Source organism: Pezoporus wallicus, unplaced genomic scaffold, assembly GCF_028554395.1.
Source record: "Pezoporus wallicus isolate ANWC-B61680 ecotype Strahan unplaced genomic scaffold, APGP_CSIRO_Pwel_v1 contig_8721, whole genome shotgun sequence".
In the NCBI taxonomy this organism is placed as follows: Eukaryota; Metazoa; Chordata; class Aves; order Psittaciformes; family Psittacidae; genus Pezoporus; species Pezoporus wallicus.
The window spans coordinates 571,065-593,035 of NW_026635692.1; the positions used below are offsets into that span (position 1 = coordinate 571,065).

The window sequence follows — 21,971 nt, forward strand, 5'->3', positions numbered from 1 at the left end:
CTTCTGTTTCTCTCTGCTGCCTCTTGCCTCAACCATCAACAGACATAAAGGCCCTTAGAAGATTTTCAGCAACCTCAAAGCTCAAGACACACTCCCAGTGCATTCTGCAGCTATTAGTAAGTTGTGTTGGACTTCCTAGATGACAGTAAAGAGGCGTTGCTGAAGGACTTTAAATAGGAAGGTTGGGTCAGAATTAGAATAACCTGGCAAGCGAGTGACAGACCTACCAACAGAAGTCGCTGTTGCTTTTCTATAACCCAGTCATGCGAACCCTTGTATTTCGGTGCGTGCTGTCATGTAAGGCTCGTATGAAGTCACTGGACCGTGATTCCTGTCAGAGCAAGTCACTTAAATTCTCTCAATCTTAATTTTCCCACATATAAAATACAGCTAATAACACACCCTGGAGTTTTCTAGTGCCCATCAGGGTAGCTGCAGGTGTTGTTGTGTTAGCCTAACACTGACTTCATTGTGCAGAAGAGGAATCTGAGACATGGGAAGCTTAAATAAGTCCCTGGAAGGGGGAGGAGGAGGTGGATCAGGAGGTGATTTGAGAAGCATAAATTTTGGAGGGCTACAGAAGGAGAGAAAAGAAAGACCTCCCTCTCCATTGCCTTCTGTGTACCCTTCTGAAAGGTTGCGTCGGCAGCTATCTGATGGCTCCAGAGTAGCCTGCAGTGAAGGCAATGATCTCTTGCCACCCTTCTAGATTCCAGGCAGTAATGGCTATTTCTGTTGAATGAAATATATTCCCTATAGCGTAAACAACATGGTAAGACAGCACCTGAACCCAGGTATTTTTGAAGACTACTGGTTATGGATGTTGAGAAATTATCAAGTTTTCATGCAGAATCCCTGCCCCAGCCTCTTCAGGTCAGCTGCATGCTGCAAATTTGGGTCCCAGTTCATAGCCCTTGCTGTGATGCTTGCCCAACCTTCACTTACTTTTCTTCTGAGCTCATGACTCCTTGTTTCCAGAGCAGGAAGATGAATTTGCACTGTAGACCTAGGCTGCCCTCCAAAAGCTGTTTTTTTAATGGAAGTAAGGCTTCTGTTCTCGCATCATCTGTATTCACACTAGGATAGTCTGACCTACTGTCCAATTCCAATCAGGTTTGATGTGAGTAGAATTATAGGAATGGTGCTCCTAAAAAAAAGTGTATGAGAACAGTGTGTGAGCACAGCAAAAAAAGTGCCTTTGACAAATGTGGAAGAGGAAGCAGGAAGAGTTGAATCCTTACTAGACATCCAAGAATTCACTCGCTCACTGGGGAAGAAGCCCATAGAGAATCTATAGCTGCAAGGAAAACTTCAGGTGGCTTTTTCATCTTCTCAACAGCTAAATCCAATTAGCCACAAGCCATAAATTGCAGGAAATGAAGCTCATTAGTCTTCCTGTCCAGGGAACTGCTTGTTTTTCAGGGATTAGCACAACAAGGACTAACTGGTGACAGAAGTGGGTGTAGAATTTAGGCTTCCGCTCCCTTGGCTGTGCTTAGAGCCTGGTTAAGGCAGATACGCCTGGAAACCACAGACTCAGGAGGGCTGCACAATGAGATCAGAACCTCAGCCATCATACAGAATACAGTTTTTACATGGAACTACAGAGAGTTCTCTGAAATAGGTATCAACTCTTTCACTGAAATCTTCATCCCCTTCTAGAAGATTCAAAGGCCATAGCCATAACATCATAGTAATTTCATTTGGATAGCAGTTAAGGTATGTCCTTAATGCCTGGAAAAGATTATTTTGGTGATCTGTTTCCAGTACACCTTTAGTCTGACTGTTGCTTAAAACCCCACCTTTGGATGTCTTAAGCATTGTCATATGCCACTTGCATAATGCATAATGAGGCAGAGACCTCCTATTTCCAACTGACTAAAAAATACCATCCTGAATTTTAAGGACATGTCAGAATGCATTGCCTTAATGGAATATGTAGCTTATGCATGCAAACTTGCTGGAAAATACCCCTGTGTCCCTAATATTATCCTGTAACAGTGCAGTCTAATTACCCTTCGATGCAGTCTCACCTTACAACGTCTTCTTAATTGTTTTAAAATTGGTCTGCTTGCTTTTGAAATGCTCACCAGTGAAGAGGGTTAGCTTCTGCCCTAGACCCTGCTCCACTAAATTGCTTAAGCATGTGATGGAGTGCTTTTCTTCATTGGGCCTTCAATGCTCAAATATATAAACATGAATCTGTTTCCAGAGGCAAATAAAATGTAATGCCGTGGCAGGTGATGAGGTTTGTATCTACAGCTTTAAGATGAATATGATACTATTTAATTCGTACTTAAGTCTGAACGCATTTGGAAAGATCAGTACATTAATGAAATGATAATTTCATGCAGAATGGCTGACCATTATTTTTCCTGAAAGAGGCCACAGTATTGGCCACATATCTTTATAGGACTCTTTAAGAATGAATCATTGCCAACTCTCTTTATGTTTGAATTACATTCTTCTGATCCCAAGTGAAAAACAAGCCTAAAGAATTATTACAATAAGCCATCACTTTCCATAGCAGAAAGCAATGTAACTTGTACTGCAACAACTAATTGCAGAGCCCCTTCCTGCTGCACTTTACATACCCATTTCATTAGCAGGTGGAATAGGGCAACTATGCTAAATGAGGAAGGATTTATCCTTTCAATCTCTTCTCTAGCTGATATTTTGCAACCTCAGTGCAACACTTTAACCTCGTGAGTCAACTGTAATGATGTTGTGCATTCCTTGGAGATATGTTTAATCTTTTTACTTAGATAAATTCTTGGCTTAACGTTACAGTATCAGGCAAGTTGAACAGAAGGAGAATGTATTTAACCTAAATGGCAGATCAGAAGGAGTGTCTCTTTGCCCCGATATTAACCGGAACGGTTAGCACTATTAATTGCTTGTTTGAGAACGCTGCTAGCAGAGATTCAAAATCTGCCCATGCAGAGCAACACAAGCCTAATCCCACTGCCTAATGAAGCCTGCGATACCATTTCAGATAGAGGGGGATTAGGCCTATCAAGTACAGTTGTCTTTTTTTATAAAAAAAGACTTTGGGGCTTTAACTGCATCCCGGTAATGGCATTGCAAAAGATAATGGAGCAGTGCAGCACAGACAGGGTCTAACATGATCAGGCTTTAACTTCTTTGGTCTTTATCGCTATCTGAACGAGTGCTCTGGTTTTCAGAAGTACCAGAAATACTCCTAGTTCCCTGCACAAGGGGCACTATTTGAAGCTATTTGTAGTGATGCTATTTCTTGTGGTGGAATAGCTATTAAGCATCCACAAATGAGATTAAAAGTCCTGATAGCCTAGCTGGATCCTGCCCCTAAAAAATAGCCATGAATAGAAGAGTATATTAATAAAACATAAAATGATGCTTCATGCAGAACAGCCTTCTGTCTGTTACCTATTGTGATCCAACCAGCCTCTGCTTATACATCCAGGGAACAGGTGTCAGTGAAGGTGGAACAAGTGATGTCTAGGCTTCATACTCCTTGATTTCTAATCTGGATTGCTTCCATACAAAGAAACTTCTTGTTTCTTCTTTTTTCTTCCTTTTTATTTTTGATTTTTTTTCTTTTTTTTCTCTTTTTCTTTTTAATCTTTTTCTTTTTTTTTTCTTTTTTCTTCATTCCTTTTTTTTCCCCCTTTTTTCTCTTTTCTCTTTTTTCTTCATTTTTTTTTCCCCAGAAACTTTTTTATTTCAGAGTCTGCACCAAAGTGCAGTCATAAGAGCAGGCATTGAAACCGAAGGGCTGAGCACTTCAAATGCTTCTCATGGTAATCAGAATTGAGAGCATGTTGGAAAATTACCCCTCCTCCCCTTGTGAACTTCTTTTCTTATTATCGGCTAGGTCTTACTTTCCTTAAAAGCAGATTTTGGAAGGAGATGCTGCTGCGCTTCTCGTACAAGCTAAGGCTAAATGTAATGATAATGCAAAAATAAGAAGTCATTGACATAAAAACACTTTGGCAGTGAAGAAAATCAGTCTCCAAAGTAGCAATCTCATCAAGGGAAAGAATTTATGTGTTTAAGACTGTGTTTAATTACAGATTAAACAGATTTATTCATTTGGTGCAAAAGAAGGGGAGGAAGAAAATGCTTTCGGGTGGAAAAATACAGTTCTTTAATAAAATAACGAGTATCAGCAGTATTCTGCTGTGATTTAAAATCATTTTTCCAATGAAACCATTTATGGTTTTGCTATTGAGTGTACAGGGATGAAGTGCAAGTCCCTCTTGTTTAAAATTAAGGTGGAAAGAGTATGGGTGAAATGCAAGAGCAGCAAATAGGGCAAATGCCTGAATCTGTCAGCGTATTTTGCCTGTTCATGATTTCCATCGAGGGAAGGTTCTCTGATAACCCTTATTTGAAACAATAATTGCAAAATAGGTGGAGCACTGGGCAGAATTGTTGCAGGAATCAGCTGCTGCCTGGAAACCTGGGGTGAGAAGGGGCACCCAGCTCAGTTGGTGACTTGGATTTGGGCTTCTAGTTCCAGCTTCTATTCTTCTCCTCTTGCTTCCTGCATTCACCTATGCAGTACTGACCTTGCAGGAAGGTGCATTTAGCCTATTGACTGTAGGAATACTAGGTACTCATCAAGGAGTCAGGGGAGATTGAACCAAGGTTTTGGAGATTTAAAGCAAACAAACAAACCAAAACAAAATCCTGCACATTGCCTGTGTAGTAATTTGCTGAGACCTCAGTTCTTTCAAGCCTGTGAACTTTTAAGGAGAGATAGAACTGAAAAACTACCTTTCTGACATAAATCCTTCTGATGTCCATCCTTCTCCCCTTGCATCCTTTAAATTTTATCCATTTTTACCCCCGTCGTCCTCTCCTCCCTCTTTTTTCCTTCCTTTTTCTCTGCTGTAAACTCAGTTCCTAACTTTTCATTGTAGGACTAGAAAAAAGGAAGCTTTTCTTTTGTTTTCTTCTAAGAGAAAGCCTTCAATAGAAGTCAATATTATCCCTGCAGAGAGGAGCCCATAGCAGTGTGGTGTTCCAATGCTAACTGAATAGAGAGTGCAGCCAGGGAATCCAGATAACTCTGTGTGAACAAACCTGCTCACCTGCTTTCATGACTGATTCAAATTGAGTCACCTGCAGAGGTAAAACTATAGGAATTACTTCTCAAATTCTGCATTAATTCCCTGGCCATCTTGGGCTTGCATCAGAACAACAGACGTACCAAGATTTATATCAATGTATTTGTGTGTTCCTTAAAGCATTCTTGGTGCAAAGGTCAGAAGTGAGTGATGACACATATCTAGAGATGGTTTACTTAACCTATATGGTTGCTTTATAAGCAAGACTATAAAATTTAAAAATTTCAGCTTTCATAGTTGGCAGCTTTTATTCACATTACTTTTACTGACCATCTCAATGGAGTACTGCCCCTGGCTACGTTTTGTGCATATACCTCACTGGACTAAGTGCTCAGCCAAGTACAAATCAGGATGGCTCTATTGGTATCAGTAAAATACTGATGATTTATACCAGCCTGAGGGTCTGGCCTCTAATGTGTCAAGGAGGATGTGAAAGCTGGCTTGTATCTGAAAATGGAGAGCAAGTAATTTAAGAATTAAAATACTTTAACTAAATCCTGGAACTATGCCTAAAATAATAATTTCCATCCTGCGTTTGAACTTACACATCCATGAGTTACTTCATGTTACTCAAAGCTTTACTTGCATCCATTGCTTTGGGAATCCTTCCTGTAATACAGACTACAAGTGACAGAGATCACAATCGCATCAAAGTAAGTTAGACTTCAGAGAGGATAGACAAGAGGATAATTTGTGCTTACATAGTTTCTATCATCAAGGGAGTTCAAAAAGCCTGTATTCATTTGGTCTAAACAGCACTCCTTATGGACAGGTAAGTATAAGTACCAAACCCGCTCTACACACAGATAAATTGAGAGGTAAAACAAAACAGAGATGGCAAAATGCAATATTAGAATGACAAGAGGCACCTGAGTTGCCCAAACCATTAACTTTCATTAGGCATTATTGTCTGTCCTGCGTCCCAGCCCATATTATTTCCCTTGAGGTACAAAGCTTATTCCTGACACGTGACGGGCACTATTTAGGTCCTCCCCCAGGGAGTGCTGCAGGCAAATAATTTCATCCAAAAGTGGAGGGTTGGCTTTGGCGTAGGTAACTTGTCAAATTGTCCTTGCCCTGTTCTGCACATGGGGCAGTCAAATATCAAACGGATAAAAGCAGGCACCAAACAGTTAGAAGGTAAATAGCTATCTTTGGCAGAAAAATGAACACTACAATATTACACTAGATCGTTACCAGAGTGCTAACGGGCAACTCTGGGGCCAAAAGCTCTGTGTACCCCTGACCTCACCAGAGCATATGACTTTGGGGATGGTTTGTTGTGCATGGCTGGGCTAGAACAGCCTGCATTCCATGCATGCTTTTAGGGGAGAAAAACTAGAGGAACACCTCATGCCGTTGTTTCGATAGGTATAGGATCATGTCTTTGCTGAGCAACATGCACTCACAAACTAAAAATAAGTGCCTGAACATAAGAGCAGAAGGGAGATTTTATTCTAATTTATAGCGCTCAGAAAAGCAGGCTCCCTAACCCATCAGAGAAGGCTTAGAGTGGTAGAAGCAGTCAGAGGAAGCGTTGGGAGTTAAATCTTTCGAGCAGCTTCTGTATAGAAGCACAGCAAGATGCTCCTTACCTAAACTCTGTAACTGGAAGGGCTCAGAGCACTGGGAAGAAGGTTACTGAGCCTTTCACCTCAAGGTCAGTGATTGCATCTGGCTTCAAGGTAAACACTAAACATGCCATTACCTCTGACAGCTGCTGGTAGTTCTTTAGTAGGTGTCACCTTTCTGTTAAACAGACATCTAGGTAAACAGCTAGTTCGTGTTGCTATCCCATCTGGGCAGAACAGAATCGCAGAATCATTTAGGTTGGATCATCCAGTCCAGCTGTAAACCACTTCCAGTCCACTTCCAAGACCACCGCTAAACCATTTCCTTAAGTGCCGCATGTAGGCTTAAATACCCCCAAGGGATGGTGGCTCAGCCCCTTCCCTGGGAAGATTATTCCAGTGCTTGATAACCCTTTCAGGGAAGAATTTTTTTCCTAATTTCCAGTCTGAATCTCTTCTGGTGCAACTTGAAACCATTTCCTGTTTGCTTCTCACCTTCTTGATCTCAGCATTGAACAGTGTGATCGAATGGTCATCTAATATAGCATGGAGGGAGGTTATCCCATCACTGCAAATATCCAATCTCTTTGGGCTTCCAGGGAATACTTGGGTTTCCAGGGCACCGCACCTTCATTTGTAATTCTTTCCCAGTGCTGCAGAGGAAAACAGATTTGACTCCTGAGTGGGTGACGTTGTTTTTCCGGATCTTTTTAAATGAGGGTAGTAGTTAAAAACCAGAAAACAGGGAGACCTGCTTTAAATTTGCAGGGAAGAAGGATCTTTTCTATCTCAGGCTTTCCCAGATGACTTTCATAGCAAAAGGCTCAGGTTTGCTGGTAGCAATCTTCAGTATCCAAATTTTCCATATGGGAAGTTTGTTGCAAAATTAAGCTGTGCGTATTGAACACGGGTTATTTATTTGTTACTTAAACTGACAGCATCAAAGGAGAGCAGAGTTTTGAAAAATGTCATATCTGCCCTGGCAAGTTCTGAAAGATGGAAGAGAAGTAGAATAAAATGTGAAGTCATTTCTGTTTCTAGGCGTACTTATATAAATAGGGAGTGATCACGCTTCTATGTCAGTGCAGTTTCATCAGCACAGAATCAAGCAGAGGTAAAATTAGGTCCAAAGAACAAATTGTTTTTTCTCCTGCTGGCTTATAGTCAAGCCGACACGGAAGTCATTGCTTTATCTCTAAACTGACACTACCATGAATGAGAACAAAATCACAGCTACAGTCTGTGCCCACACTGGTATCCACGCAGTCAGGTTACCTGGGATTTGTTTTCAGAGCTGAACCTGGCCAGATTTTAAGATGCCATCAATCAGTGCACCTCTGTGCTGTCTCCAGCTGAGGGTCTGCTCCATCCAGTTGAAATTAGGCAAGCCAGGATTCCAAAGCTGTTTGCTAAAAGGGGCAGAAATCTGCTGAGAACTGGGAAAAAACACGTGTGCAAATGTCTGAACCCCCATGTAGTTTCAAGAGAGTTGATGGCTAGTTTACATGTCAAGACAAACGTATTCATAAAATGTCAGGAAAACTCTTCATCTTGTAATTCAGTTTCAAAGTACTGTCATGACTTTCACTCAGTGTAAATGCCTTTCTCCACTAAAGCCGCATGTGTTGTATTAAGCAGTATTCAAATTAGAGGCAAGAGTTGAAATAATATTGTAAGGTAATGGTTATTTTACCCCCATTTTATCTCCTAGCTATAAATTTTGTATGTTAGATTATACAACTCCTAATAGAACTTGGTATAAGAGACTTCAATAAATCTCAAACCATTCAATACAGAGGAAATTTATTTGTTATTTGTGTCATGTTTTATTAGTGCCCTGCAGTTCAATCCTGACGCTGGAGAGATGGCTCCCTTTGCCAACAAATAAGAAAAAAACACCTTTACAGCTTTAATTTATGGTAACAATATATTTACTATTTTTATACTATGCGTCTTAATTCACAGATTCAGGTATTCCAGCGTATTTGTCTGAACGTACCCCTCCAGATTCTGTGACATAGTTATATTTTATGCCACTGATATAGACTTCATAAATCAACAGTGTTTAAGTCGAGCAGGCATGATAAAAATAGCATGTAAAAGCAGATTTTACTTTCCCACATTGGAAGTAAAAGCCACACAGTTAGGAGATGGATGGATAAATAGACAGAAATTTCCTTTACTTTTCAGTCTCTGGATACTGCATCTGTGTGGTACATTGTGCCAAACACTACTGTTTCTGCTGCTATTGTGTCTCAAAATTGCTTTGTAATTCATGATCTATGCAGTCATCTCTAGCTCTTGGAATAAAAGGTAGATTCAGTCTCTTGATATATCTAATGGGCATAAGAGCGTTCATTCTCTTATTCTCACTATGTAATAGATGAATGGAAAAGAAATCTGGCTTCTAGCTTGTGAAAAAAAAAGAAAAAAGATATGTATTTCACCATTATCATATAAACAGAAGACCACAGAATAGTGCTGGGAGGACATAGTTGTGAAATACATTTCCAGGTTTGAAAAGGGGATTGGAGGGCAGAGCCGAACAGCACTTACAGCCTTTTTAACCAGTAGGATGGTGATATGTAAGTAAATCTGTGTCAACAATGAGAAAACAACTAAAGCCAGGTCAGCAATTATTCCCACCAACCCTTCTGTTCCCCCAGCTCCACGGTCCTAAGGCAAATTCCTCCATTTAGCGTGCCTGAATTGCTACCTGCAAAAGTCTGGGATATCATCCCCATTACGTGAGGGTGTTTTGGCAGTTTTCCGTGCAAAATTCGCCCAAGGAACTGCTGTCACCATAATGACTTTCAGGTTCCTTTTAAACTGAATGGACTTGCTGGTTCTTTCTCTTCTCCACTGCTTCCCATTGAAGGGAAATCCTAGTCTGAATGTGCACACAGTTAGCAGTCACCAACAGCAGAGGTCTAGCTCACCCTCAGCTCTAACTTCCTCCGTGTCCTGGGGCATGCCCCCTCATCTCACAGTGAGATATGGAGCTTGGCTTTTAGCAGGGCATCCTGATGAATACCCGGTGCTGTTAGCCCGGTCTAAGGAGGCTGCATAGCCAGGAGATCAGTGTGTTTCTTATTATGGCAGATACACAGTGAGTACTGCAGCCAACTGCAAAACTTTCTTCGGGAGCAGCTTTCCGTTTTGACTGCTCTAAATTTAGTGCTCTGTCAATTATGCTGAAATGTCATTATTTCTAAGAAGATGTTTTGAAGATGTTTTTACAGACCAGAAACTTGAAGTTTTACTTTGCAGTGGCTTTTCCTTTTCTGAAATGCGCTTTAAAAATGTATGTCAAAAATGACTCTATTGAGTCAACACTGGATTGAAAAATTTTCAAAATTGCCGTTGAAAGGAAAAAAAAAAAGAAAAATGCTGACATTTTGTCCTTGTTTTAAAGAGAAAAACTGGAATCTGATAGCAGGCCAGAAAATCCCGTTTTCAAACACTCCTTACACGTGTTGATTTTCTTCCGTATTGGTTCTCTCTGTTTCCCTTAGGTATTTGTACTTTAGGGATGTGGTGTTGGTCTCACTGTAAGGAAGTCTGGAAGTCCAGGATAACAGAACAAGTTACGAATGTAGTGTCACACAGTGAAACTCCATCTCTCCTTGCGAGAGAACCATCCAGCCAAATGTTATTTTCAAACCACCTTGCATAAGGCCAAATGCTGAGAGGTGCCGAGTGTGCTGCCAGCGCTAGCAGTGACAGCCACCACAGTCACTGTGCCCAGTGCCACCATAGCTCCAGGCCTGGATCTGGAGATAAAGTCTGTCCACATGCCTTTAGTGCAGTGTAGGTGAGAATTAATCTCTTCATCTCATTCCATCAACAGTGCAGAGTATAACCTAAGACATAACCTGAAATCTGACAGAGGGAAATAACCTTTCTAGTGAGATGGGGCTGGCTGGTCCTTTCAGTACTGGGCCTGAATCATAAAAGATGCTAAGTGACAAGCAATATATCTGCTCTGACCACTTCCCTCCTCCTAGCTCTAATAGCAGCTTTTTGGGGTTGGTGGGGTTTGTTTCTGTTCATATGTCATTATTTTCTCTGTTTCCTTCTTATGTTTGTGTTTGAAATAGAACTCTGAAAAACTTGTTTCAGATCATGTTTATAACTCTGTTTTTCTTTTATCCTGCAAGCTTCGTGTATTGTTTAAGGTCAAACACCAAAAACAACACAGCGAGTCTGCTAAACTTGTCGCTCCATTTCCAAGGGTGGTGTTTGACCTCCAAGAGCCTCCTCTGTACCTGTATCAACAAGCTTTGTTATCAAAACAGTACCACCAACCTCCATGCCCCAAAAATGCTGACAGTCCAGGGACAGGAGAGGATTCTGTCCTGATACTTGCTGTGAATTCTGCAGGTCCCAAAGGCATTTTGCATGACAGTTTTCTGCAGAGCTGTTGGGAATTGGGGCTGGTCCCTCAGTGCTGGGAGCACAGGGAATATGCTGTTTTGCAGAGTGCGAGGGCTCCTGTTTTCTGCCAGGCTGCTCTGTCTTGTCTGTGTTGTGGTTTCCAGCAGCTCCCCCCGTTTAGCTCAATGTTCTCCTTGCGTCTCTCCCCATGCTACCATGACCTTGCTTTTTTCTTCTGTAGCATCTCGAGCGCAGTTCACTTGTTCCCTGTTTCCTTTGTTTCTTTCTGGCATTTTTCTTCTTTGCCTGTGATTCCTTTTCAGATAGTTTAAAAGACTCCCATGTTCTCTTTGTTCTCTCTCCACTTTCCTCTTTCCCAAGACCCATTTCAAAGAGGCAGTCCTGTTCGTGACAGCACTTGTGCATCTGTGTAACTCCCATGAGCCCTGTGCCTGTGTCTTAATCTCTCGCTCTCCTTGGCTTTTCCTTTTTCCATGTTTCTTGCTGTTCAACATGCGAACAATCTTTTTAAGGGAAAAACTTTTTCTTTCCAGTGGCTACAATTGGGCTGACAGATTTTTCCATTGCCTTCTTGTTCTGTTACAGTAGAAAGCAAACTTAAACATCAGGTAGTGGGGACTTGAGTTCATCCTGTTCCTGGCTGTCATTTCTGGGAGCAGTATCTGATCAGAAATCAAAGCTATCTGCTGTGCTTTTAGCAAGACTCAGACAAATTCTGAACGCACACATAACTACATATGAAGCATTTTAATTCTTGGGTCAGGAGTTCAAGTCCATCCAGCTTGCCAATTGCAAAAACTCATTACTGCCTGATGGCCACTTAGGAGTTACTTGAAATTAGTGAGTGAGTGCGGGGATTTGGGGGGGAGGTGAAGGAGTAGGGGAGCATCTTCTACCACTTCACATACAGCACCTTCCCCTCCAACTGAGAGCTGCATCCGTGTCAGCAACCTCAGCCAAGGAAGCCAAATGCAGAGGCTGAGCTGTATACTTACACCCCTGCAAAGGCAGGCTGTCAAAGCAGTGCTCGAAAGCCCTGAGGAGGCCCCAAGGACCAGCCTTCCCTGGCACAGGCTGATTGAATTCTGGTGGGCTTCAGACTGCAGTGCTGTCAACGTGCGGTGTTTTTAAACACATTTTAAAACCTCCTTTGATGTTTTATCTGTCTCATCAGAACACTTAGCTCCTGGATGCTCTCTGTACAACAAAGGAAATTAATTAGGGACAGTCGGATCCTGTGATACAGAGCAGTGTTTGGGAGACTGCAGTGTCTCGTGTGAGTTTTGATGTTGCAGCAGCTGAGTTAGAGGCTGTTGTCACGTGTGGCAGGGTATAGCTGGACAGAAAGGTCCAACTGAAATGGAAAGTCACCTTACAACAGCTCTGCATTTCCACCCTGCTAAATGTTGTTTCTCTGTGAGCTGAGACATAAAAGGGGGGTGTGTGTGGGGAAGGAGCCACCCTGAGACTCTCTCATGAATACTACAGTGCATGAAGAATAAGGAAAAGATCATACCCATGTATTTTCAGTTCCAGATACACCCTGGCTGGAAATCAAAGTGCTGTAGCTCTGCTTTTGCTTCCCCCATCATATTTCTAAATGGATTTTCCCTGTAAGGCACTGAGATGCCAAACTTTGATCATAATCATCTGACTTTCAAACTGAAAGATATCAAGAGCCATTTCTTGTCTGTGATGTATGCAATCAACTGACATGAAAAGAATGCAGTTAATGTGATTGGGAGAAACAGAATTTTGATCCCAAGGATTTGAAGTCAGGGCTCTTGTTTGTAAAACTCGAAGTACAACAGTATTTTCCACATGCCTGACAGATGGTTGGAAAACATCCTTATGTTTTCCAATATTGGTTGGTTTGTTGGCTTGGGTTTAGGTTTGGGGTTTTTTTTTTTTAGTGAATCCCCCAGACTGATGCAGGCTTCCTTGACCTTGGAACCGCACTGTTGCGAAGGAGGTGGAAGCTTGCTGTGCATCAGCCTTCTCAGGAATACAAACCAGAGAGAGTATTGTAAGGTTTTTGCAAATCCCTGTCTGTACAGTTGTGAAAGGATGTGTAAATGTAGACAGTTGACAGAGACCCTCATGGGATGTGAACACTGTCCCGTGATGTGAGAAATAGGTTATCAGGCCTGAAAGAAAGCCTTGGGTAATGGATGTTCTTGGCTGTCTCTAACGTTGCCAGTTCCAGGCAGACTGAAAAGATGGATGGCATCCTGGCCCTCCAGGTAGCTTTGCAATTGCTCCACTAAGTTGAAGATCACACCTTCAGTGGCAGGACTGCAGCGCTCTGGCATCTCTGACTGCCGACTGCTGACCTCTAGATCATATTGGAGGAAGCAAGCCCGCAGCCTAAAGTCTGTGCCAGTCCCTCCTGGGGAGCTGATCGGACCTGAAATCTTAAGCCCAGAGCATGGGGGTCCAAACCTTGCTCTGGCAGGAACTGAGGGAGCAAAGCTGTTGGGAGAGGTGTGGATGACGGTGGCATTGCTTAGAGAGCCTGTTTTCTTGCATTGCACCCTGTCAGGCAGAAATGGGAGCCTGACTGACAGCATGCACAGCTGCAGCTTCAAAGGAAACAGTTTTTCCTGGGAAATGGAATGCTAGTGAAAAAGTACGATATCATTCCAAAAGTGTCATGAGAGGAGGAAGCCCTTGTAGCAGAGGTTGCTTCTCTAAGTAGTAGCAATAACTTCAAAGGAAAGGCCTAAAAAAATTTACCAAATACAGTAAAGACAGGCAGCGAATGTTAATAATATGATTTTTTAAAGTTTTCTCAATTATTTAAGGAGCCTTTCTAATGGATATGGGCTGCAAATTGATTTTCTCCTATGAGAGTCAGGATATTTTAAGAACAATATACTCCAGTGGCATTTGCATCTGGAGCATTTCTCTGTCCTCTTACTGAACAGGAAGGGAAAAAAAAAGCCAAACAGTGGAACTTTGGAAGTGAAGGTAAAAGAGGGAAATACACAAAGGGCTGAAAGATTTATCAACTTGTGGTGCATCATTCTCCTGAAGAAACATAAGCAAAAGTGAAATGAAGGGGAAAAAGAGCTGTGAACCACAATGAAGATAACTAAAGAGGGTACAGAGCAGCTGTCAAAGCAAATATCAAGCAACATTAATAACTTCATAGCACATCAGAAGACTGTCTCAAACCTTCACAAGAAAACAAGAGCTTTTGTTGCTGCAGAGGGTAAACAAAACTAAACCTCGAGTGCAGGCACTAGTCTGTCTTTGACAGAGATATGCCAGTGTCAATTTGGAGCAGAACAAGAGATTTTAATGGAGTTAATGTGACTACGAGCCACCAACTGAGAGAAAGATCTGGTTCTGAGCTTTCAAAAGCTTATAGCTATGTGGGAAGAACTGTCTTCAGTGGGGAACTCACACCTCTGGAGAAAATAAGATGCACTTTCTTAATGCCTTTTGTTCTGTGTAGAGGAGGTGAATTTTTCTGCGTACAGAAAAGGCAAACGATGAGTGTTTGCTGCAACGAGCTCATCTTTTTCCAAATGTTCAGTGTTTTTGTTTCCCTAAAATCACTTTCGTCTCATGCAAATTCAGGAAAAAAAATATGCTTTGGGCCATAGAGTGGAGTTTTGCTTACCTTTGCCTTCAGTCTAAGCGGCAGCTCTTCTCAGAGCCAGAGAGGGGAGCTTGTCAGAGGTCTGTCGGTGTGGCTGGAACTCCCTAGCCAGTATTTTAGGAACATTTTCTTTCCATCAGATTTGCTGTGTCCAAATGATTCCTGCGTACAGGTTAGGAAAACATTCAACGTCAGTGAGTAAAATCATCGCGTTAACAGGAATCAAGAAAATTGTTGTAAGCATTTTGGTGCCAGTTTGGCATCATCAGTTTATAGTCACAAAAGACACTCCGACAAGCTCTTATGTTCTACACCTACAACCAGACAGAAGCAAATACTACTCTGAGGTGTGTCAGATTCTTTATTGCACACAACTTCACTTTCTTACAGGTTGTAAAGTCTCCCAGGAGGCTATGGTTTGATATTGCATGTGGTATGAAACCATAATCCTTTATGTTTCTACAGCACCCACTAAAAAGGGGTCTGAATAGCTCCCCTGAATGTTAAAAGGTGAGCTACAAGGAACCTATTACTGACTGTAGCAATGCCTGGGTTTAATCTCATTTTCAGAGCAAAGAAATTTCCTCTGACTCAGATGTAGCTGGGATTATTCCAGGTTTGTCCACACTTGAGATGAACAAGTGCATCTGCTCACTTGTTTAAATGTCCCCTTACTTTGACCTGGTCTTATCTCCTTTGCCTCTTCTTAAAACAAAGTGAACAATGTAGGAATGCCTGAAGCCAACCTTAACAAGCATTTTTATATGGGCATTTTTATGAAGGTTCCACAAAGCTAGGAGAAGTAGAATTCTGCCATTTTCTCCTGGAAAAAAACAATCTACCTTCTTATCCTCAGTCCCAGTTATGTCTTTCAGATCCTAGCTCTACCATTCTGTTCTTGCATCTGCCTCTTGTGTCATACGTCTTTAAGGGCTAAGCATTCATTTCACACTGAAAGCTGTTTCTTTGGGTTTTAATGTAGCTATAAATACAGGAGGGAAATTCATGCGTGAGGAGAGCCGTGTGATATTATTACTCCACAATGGGATATACTCTGTGTTTCCAGAAGCGAGGTTCCTATTTTGTCCAGTATGCTTTTCCTTCACTTGACTTGACCAGACTCTATCAAAGTAATGATCAAATGTAAGTCTCTCTCTTTCTTTCTGTATTTTTTTCTTGAAATATGTCATTCTAAAAGAAAGAAGAACTTTTTTTTTGTTATACAGTGCTTCACTCTCCCCAGTATGTGAATTATGTTAAAATTGTGGAAGTGCCCACTAAACACAGACAGATTTGAATTATCTCTACTGGTACCAAATGAGCCTTTATACCTCATTCTGGCCTTGCAGAAAGGAAGTCTTACTGTTTCTTGGCATGCATCTACTTTGAGGAATTCACCCACTTCTGTATCCATGTATAATGATTACTTAGACATAATAAGGATTGTGAAAGAGGAGGATGTTCTTCATTAGAACAAAAAGCTGGTAATAGCAGAGAAAAAAGACTATCTGAGATAAAAGCCTGGCAACATGAAAGATCAGATGAGTTACTCATATGTAATTACTCTCTTGAGTCCATATGGTCATGGTGTATTATATTATTTCCACTCAGCATGCTAGTGGCATTTTGTTGGTGTCTTTCTTGTTATTAACCATATCTGCTTCATTTATCGAAAGACTCGATACTTTACTCGTAGAATTAACAGCTGTGGTGGGAATAGGGAGTAAAGGAGCCCGAAGGACTTTTTTGTAAGTGATACAGAATTTTCACTGGATGGAAGAGCATATGGGCCCCCCTGCAAATGAGATCTGGGAGCCTGTTGTAAAATCTCCAAAAGGCACTTGCACTGCTTTGTCCCCAGAGGACTTTCCAGAAACGTTATGCTAATGGTACTTATTTAGAAGTCTTTTAGCAGTTCAGACCTCTTAACTCCTATGGCCTTTATGCTCCCAAGAACTTAATCATGTTTGAAAATGGGACTTGGAATTCTGAGGCTTTTAGGCAAAAGCAGTTTCTGTCCGTAAGCCAGCTGGAATTTCTGTTCCTAACTGGAATCAGGCGAGTGAAAATTGCTTCCATGTTTCAGGTGTGTGTGCATGTGTGTGTGGGAGGGGATGTCAGCGCTTTCACGCAAAATTAACCTCTTTCTCAAAAGTATTTTTTACCTCCTTTTTAATAGTATAATAAAGTATTTGATTATGCTGGTTTTGAAGGGTGTTGGCATTCTTTCCTGCCAGTTTGGCTTTGCCAGATGGAAGTCTTCCCATAGTTTACATGTGAGGTATTGCAGTATAATCAACTCATGAGGCTTCCAGTATGATTTGAAAAGATTTTGAAGAAAACTGTAAAAGCTTCAGGACCACTTCAATCAATTGCAGGATCATACAAGAAGCCATCAGCCACTTAACTTACAAAATAGAACTTCTGCGCCAGTGTGTCTTCTTCTCAGAACAGCTGAGTATTGGCAATGTCAATAAACTGCAGGCAGTCTAGTCAAATTGCTTCCTTTTATTTATCCATCAAGAAAACGTGTTACATAGACACGAGAGCTCTGAAGGGACAATACATGTATGCATGTGCCCAGTGCACTTGTCGCTGAGAATATGTGCACGCATCTGCTGATTCCCTCACAGAACGATGCCAGATATTGGCTAAAAGCTTTTTGTTGGCATTTGTTTGACGTTTGCCTGCATGAATGTGGTCTTCATTTCATAGTGGAGGTAGTCTTGATATTTTCAGTGGTTTTAAGAATTCTGAAGGTGGTGATAGAGCTTTCTAAATGTTTATCATCACAGCCAGAAAATACTTCTCATTCTTTTTGCTAAGACCACCCCTCTGCGTGGAATCCCTGGTCCCCATCAGGCAAGTACAATAGCTAAGCATCTTCTTGAGATCATGCAAGAAAAACCCTGTCTAAGGAACTTAAGAGGAAAAAACCCAGCTGTGCTTGGCATTCTTTCCCCATCCTTAGGCTGCTGTACTTCTATGTGTGTTTTGTGCTTTATGCAAGTGCTCTAAAAGAAGACACAGCTAAAAACATTAAATGAAGCTTGGCCACAGGTTCCAGCAGGAGTCAGAGCAGGCACTTGCTCAAAACAGAAAACGCAGTTAAAGTATTCTGCAAGAAAAAGAAGCAGCAAATGCAAATTCCTTAATTGCTCTTCAGACTGGAGGAGGGGCAGAGTATTATTCACACTGACAGCTTTAGAATAATTAACACAAACAAAAATTTGGGGATCAGGAAAAATACTTATAGTTCTCTTGTTTTGGAAGGGATTACTCTTGAATGTGCTGTTAATCTGACTAATACATTTATGTTACACTTTGGGGGTAAAGGGGATTAGGTGGGAGGAATGAAAGAGATTTGAAATGGATACCATATTTGGTAGAACATCTAATGAGATTACTTAAAAAAAGAAAAAGGCTGCCTTATGCGTAGGCTTCACTAAGTCCAGAGACTCTAATGAGATCATGTATTCCGTCTCCAGTAGGGTAGATGGTGCCAGTTCCTAACTGTGGGAATGAAATTCATTGGACTCTGATTAACTCAAGGATTGTAGCAGTACCCAAATTGGCACTTAGAATTTCACATCTCTCAGGGGTCATAAGGAAATGCTGTAGAAAGAGAGTAGGGAGTCACTTCTGTACCAGTGATGACGCATATTTATGTTGCACCAAACTAAATTTCATGGCTGAAGTTTTATTTTCCTATTTCTTAAAAAAGGAGGTTTTATGGAGGCTTTTTTTCAAATGAACTTGGAGCTGAATCAATGGTCTATCTCTTCTGTTCATATGATTTCAGATGCCTAAAGCCACAGGATATGAGGTGGGTTATTAGATATGCCTTTCCAAAGAGGAAATGGTAAAACAAAAATGACCTGCCTGAAGTTACAGTTTATAGATTAGAAAAAGGCACAAACAATTAAAAGATGGAGACAGTTAGGGCAAATTACTTGCAATCAAGCTGCAGCTAAATGAGCTTCTTGATGAGGAAACTAAATTTATGTTGTTTAGAGCCACAAAGAAATGTTCCTAAAACAAACCAAAAAAAGTTGAAGGTGAGCCAATTGTTAGCGCAGTTGGATACAGATGTGTTGATAAGAGAAGTTATGGATGCAATTAAGGTTCTGGTCTTGGGTAAGAAAAAAAGTAATAGTGACTACAGGGAGCTTTCCTGTCAAATCCAGTGAGACAAAACCTTAACAGGTGTAGGATAATGTTTCCCCCATCCCATGTTTTCAGGTGTGGCTAGCAACCTCAATAATCAGTTTTGACTCCAACCGAGCAAAATGTGGCAGTTCAAATGAAAACAGAGATTCTCCAAAAGATGATGTATTTAAAGAAAAGGGTGAGCGCTAGGGGCAGGGTTGAATACATTTAACACTAGAATTAAACATTTTGTTCCGCTTTTCTTTTTCCAAATTACCTCTTTGGCAGCTGTTTGAAAAGATCTTTGAAAAGTTATGTATATTCAGTGATGAAGACTGAAAGTCACACAAAAGCCCCGAAGAAGTGTGATGGCTTCAGTGTGACACACCAGTCTTTGCTCTTTGTCGCTCTCTCTATATTTTGCATTCAATGTAGTATTCATCAGTTTCAGTGAATGCTAGTCATTGTCTACGTGTGTTTATCTGAAAGGAGTGACTTTAAAGACTCTGTAATTATGAAAAGGCGTCAAGCAAAGCTACCCTTCTCCATTCTTATTGCATTGGAATAGTAGGCATAACACAGTAGACAAAAGCAGTCAGAAAGGACAAGTATATGTAGAAGGAGATAATATTTTGCTGGCATTTTCCCTTACCTTGGTTCCTCCTGTCCTTTCACGCAGAATTGTTGTGTGAACAGGACCCTGCAGAAGCAGGCGGGTGGAGAGCAGGAGGGAAAAATGTTCAGTCTTGAGCTAGAGGAGCTGGAACTCACAAGTATGAACTTCTGACAACAGTCTGGAAGTGACTGCTCCTGTCACGTTTTGAACAGCAAATGAGAAGCCCAAACCCCTAAGCTTTGTAATCTTTTGGAGCATTAAAACACTAATGATAGCACGTATATATAATTTTCTGCTCAGTTGCAAACAGCATTTATCATCTGGCAAACTTTATAATATTGAAATAAAGAGGTTACAGTGTGCTGGGCCAGTTACCAGGAAATACAGCTGCTTGAGAACGAGAAGGGTCTCGGTCAGTAAAATTAAATTGAGAATACAATTTTCCATTGATAATGTATAAACTGTAATTTTTCTGTTTAGTTAAGCTTTGAATTTTGTAAATTCAATGTAGATTTTGTAGCTAAACAGCCTTAATTTTGTTGCTCAAGTAGGAATGGATTTGGTAGGGCTTTTCTCTATTACTAGTAGGCATTGACTCTCTTCAGTCTGGATATTCAAAGTTATTATGTGGCGACTCATATAAAGAGGGTTGAGGTTTGATTTGTAATCATGGGCTTTATACTTTGTCACTGAACTTATTATTGTTTTACAAATGTGGTTAGGATTCAGGTCAATATATGCAATATGCACTATTTATTTTTGCATTACATAATAACTCATACACTGAAAGCATGGAGAACATTTACAAGCTTCATTTGTATGGAGTTTTATCCCTCCTTAGCTGTGCTTTTGTACAGTCCTTCATTCTGTCTTTTCAGCTGGATGTGGGGATGACCAAGAGAAGGAAGATAAGGCTGAGAGAGCCTGCTTTTATCTCTCATCAGGATCCTAAGGGCAGCATCATCTGTTGTGAGGGATTGCTGGCAAGGCTTGAAATTAGGAAGAAACTAATTTTCATTAGTTGTGATTTGGGCATTATTTTAAACTCCCCAGAGGTGAAGGGCTGGATGATTAGACAGGTAAGTAATGTGGAGAGCCTAATGGCTGGGAACTGCTGAGGAGAAAATGAGAAAGTGAAGGCATCTGGTTAGCAGCTGCAGGGAAGTTATTAGGAGATGGGTGCTGACTTAGTGGCAGGGGCCTGGGAAGAGGAGTGAGGCTCTGATTTGGTCTAAATGAAGAGAACTACCAGTGTCCTTCTGAGAGTGCATTTACCTTAGACTAGTTTCTCCTTCACATTGCTCAGCAGGAAGCCAACCCACTCTGACCCTTGAGAAGCAGAGCAAGAGAGAAAATGGCTGGAAACATCGTAGTGTCTCCTCTAACTTTTCTCTTCTTTTTCCTTCTGTTAGGCCCTCCTCAGTTAGTGCTGTCCTATGCAGTGTACTTTATCCTCAAGGGACAGAGAGAAAGGCATGAAGTATGGGGTACATTCAGACAAATCTAAAAAGGGCTGTGCAGCAGGGTCCTAAGGGGGAGAGGGACAATATTCATTGGGACATTCATATGGGACAAAGTCTCCATACAAGTTAACAGAGTGTGCACTGGATCTCCCACTCATCTGCAACTTCCCAACCAGAGGATAGGTTAGGAGGAAAAAAAAAACCAGAATGGAAGGCAGAGTGAGGATTAGATTAGATTATATTAGATTAGAAGGTCATCAATGGTAGCAACATTGGTTTTCCAGCCATGACTCACAGTCATGCGACTCACAGCAGCTGTAGGGAGGGGGGTAAGAATGGTATAGAGGGCTGGTGGTACTTCACAGGAACGTTCCACCTTCTCCAGATAGACCCTGCACATGTTGGGGAATATTGTTAATAAACTTGTTCATTTGATTTCTAACTTACAAAGTTAAGAGGGTACCGTGTAAAGACATGATAGATGGAGGTATCTGTTTCAGAAGCTGTTCAGCACTGTTCAGTTACACTTGATCTTTGTCTTCACTGTAGCTAATACCGAAATAGCCCCACTGAGTCATGATAAATGTGGTCTTTAATAATAATAGTGAGCTTATTTCATGCTGAAAACGTCATTGCAGCAGAATGAACAGGTGGGCCAGCAAATTTATGACAGTTTTCTAGTTTCTGTGTTGCAAAGAGTAAGACTGAGCTTTAGTCAACCAGAATCTGTTGTAATATTGGCGTGATATGGAAAAATAGAGCCATTAGAAGTGTTTTTATTGCAAAGGATAAACAAACATACTATGTCAAACTGGATTTAGATCCCTTCCCTCTTCCCCACTGCCTCAAACACACTACACAAGTTTCTTTTCTTTCCAGTGAGAGCCACATTCCTGTGAACACTTTGGCTCTGGTTCTCGACCTCTTACAGTGTTGCCTTGAACCTGGATAAAGACTTTTATTTTTCCAGTCTACAGGCAAGCCCCATTCTGTTAGTAAAGCATAACTGTCCAAATGTCTGTTCAGCTGCACATAGTAGTTTGGAACTGTGCA

At 41.2% G+C, this 21,971-nt stretch overlaps 1 long non-coding RNA gene across 1 annotated transcript in view; it reads left to right on the forward strand.

The window, feature by feature from the left end:
* Positions 1-21,000, forward strand: part of LOC130592755 (uncharacterized) — a 62,550-nt gene extending 41,550 nt beyond the window's left edge. Inside the window, exons 2-3 of the long non-coding RNA XR_008970646.1 lie at positions 15,673-15,833; positions 20,868-21,000. This is a non-coding gene — a long non-coding RNA (uncharacterized LOC130592755). The remainder of the gene's footprint in view (positions 1-15,672; positions 15,834-20,867) is intronic.
* Positions 21,001-21,971: the final 971 nt, after the last annotated feature.